At 42.7% G+C, this 2426-nt stretch overlaps 1 non-coding gene across 1 annotated transcript; it reads left to right on the forward strand.

Moving 5' to 3' along the window:
• Positions 1-595: 595 nt before the first annotated feature.
• Positions 596-762, forward strand: LOC142441590 (U1 spliceosomal RNA). The gene has a single exon (XR_012782957.1). It is a non-coding gene; the product is annotated as a U1 spliceosomal RNA (small nuclear RNA).
• Positions 763-2426: the final 1664 nt, after the last annotated feature.

The raw sequence follows: 2426 nt of genomic DNA on the forward strand, positions 1-2426 counted from the left end.
TGAATAATGCACACACCTAACAGATTCTGATGGATATTCTGATGTCAATTTTCTAATTTAAATTTGAAGTATATTAGAAAGGCTGGATATGTCCCCCTAGATATCAAGATATATAAAAAAAGGTCCAAAGTAAAATAAAAGATGAAAATAAACAATCAGAGTTTCAAAAAAAAAAAAAAGTCCAATCCCCTCATTCTCACATATTACTTGGTCCTGCAGGCAAAGGGGATTTCACTGAGCTGTGCAGTCTTGCTAGTTTGATCTCTCCTTGCCTCTTTGGGTGCCTGTCTATGTGCATATTGGTAGTTCCTGAAAGTTTTCATAAACTTATCACCCGATGGTGATAAGTCCGATTGCATGTTCTGGGAATTCCAGGCACTCATATAAAACCAACAGTGTCGTTCATGTTTCTGATCCTGCTCGCTGCACCCTCCTAACACCATTCCTCCAGAGCGGTACCAAGTTGGAAACTGGTCTTTGAGCAACTTCTCTTTGTTGCTGTTCCAAGAGATTTACTACCTTGCTACTCAAAGTGTTGTCCATGGATGGGCAACAGTGGCATCACCTAAAAGAGGATTAGAAACGCAGGATCTTGATACTTACCTGGCAGGGGAGATATCATGATCACGAAGGTGGTTTTCCCAGGGCGAGGCTCACCCATTGCACTCCGGATGTGCTGACCCCTGCGATTTCCCCAAATGTGGGAAACTTGGCTGCATAATTTGTGGTGGTGGGGGGGGACTGTTTTCGTGCTCTCCCCTAAATAAAAAACAAAACAAAAAAGTAAGATCTTGAACGCTGATCCAGATCTACTGAAGTAAAGTAAAACTCTTAATATGGCTTTTCTATCCATAGTTTCTATAACTCCAAGCAAAGAATTGAGTAGGACTATGCAAACAGGTGTGTGAAACACTAATAGAGGGGATATCTTGGTATGGAGAACTATTCCTCTGTGTATAAGAGAGCGATCTCAAAAGCAGGAAGAGAGAGGACCGACAGTGGAGCAAGATCCCTACCTAAAGTGGGGGAGGGGCAGACGTGGTGACCAGATGCACCTGAGGCCACAGCACAGAGAGAAAAGAAGCTAAACAGAGACAGAACAGAGCGGCTGAGACCTTGAGATCTGAGACTGTCATACTGTAAATTGGAGCAGCAAGCAAGCTTGACTGGCCTGTGGAGGCACAACTAAAGGGACCACCTTTCTGCGGACCAGAAAGACTTGCCCTTGCTTGCTGATTAAGGAGGTGCTGTGGTGGACCAATGACCAAATAGCCTTAATATTTTCTGATCCTGGCTTGTGGTAACCTGTTGACTTGTCTATTAACCTCCCTTAATTGTGAGTATTGTCTATCAGTTTCAGTGTGACAATTGCAATGGTTTATTGAACACAAAAGAAAAGTGGGAGGAACAATAGGTATCAGAATAAGGAAAGAAAGATGGAGGTTGGAAGCATGTCTGACTTCCTGGTGGCAATTGGCCTTCGGTTGGTGTGGAGATGGATTCTCTTTCTCCCTAATGGAGCTGGAGGAGGTCAGATATGACCCCCACATCGTTTTCTCACCTACTGAAGGTGTCTTTATTTTAATAAAAATTTACTATACATGTTAGAACAATTCCTCTTAAACAATTCTGATTCCATGGATCTAGCTTAAAGCACAAGATTCTGCATTTTTAATAAGTTCCCTGATGATAGTGATGCAGTATCTGTATCAAAGAGACCATTCTTCAAGTACTTGGGTGAGTGCAGAATGGAGACTCAAAGCCCATTGGTAGGCAACTGGGCACGCCCTTACTGAAGGGTTGTTGGGAGATGAGCCAGTCAGCGTGTAGGGTAGCAACAATAAAACATATAACTTTCCTCTAGTTCTTTAATGCTTCCTGCCCCCCACTATCATTATCCCAATTCTAACTTACAAATCTGGCTAGATCAGAGAATGTACATTGGTACAGATAGCTACTGGAAATACAAGGAATCCAGGACAGATGATTCCTTCAGGACCAGTGGTGAGAGTGGCGATGCCTGGAAGGTATAAGGAATGTGGGGTAGAAAGGGGGAACTGACTACAAGAATCTACATATATCCTCCTCACTGGGGGATGGACAGCAGAGAAGAGGGCAGGGGGAGACATCAGACAGTGTAACACATGACAACATAATAATAATTTATGAATTATGAAGGGTTCATGAGGGAGGGGGAGGGGGAAGAGAGGAGGAAATGAGCAGCCGATATTAAGGGCTCAAGTAGAAGGCAACTGTTTTGAGAATTAGATGGCAACAAATATACATATGTGCTTGACACAATGGTTGTATGTAGGGATTGTGATAAGAATTGTACGAGCACCCACTGAAATGATTCTTTTAAAAAAATGCTCCCACTTCACCCTTCCACCAAATTTCCATCTTTTTTGCAGGATTGAATCTCATAT

The sequence above is a fragment of the Tenrec ecaudatus genome, chromosome 2, assembly GCF_050624435.1.
Source record: "Tenrec ecaudatus isolate mTenEca1 chromosome 2, mTenEca1.hap1, whole genome shotgun sequence".
Lineage (NCBI taxonomy): Eukaryota > Metazoa > Chordata > Mammalia > Afrosoricida > Tenrecidae > Tenrec > Tenrec ecaudatus.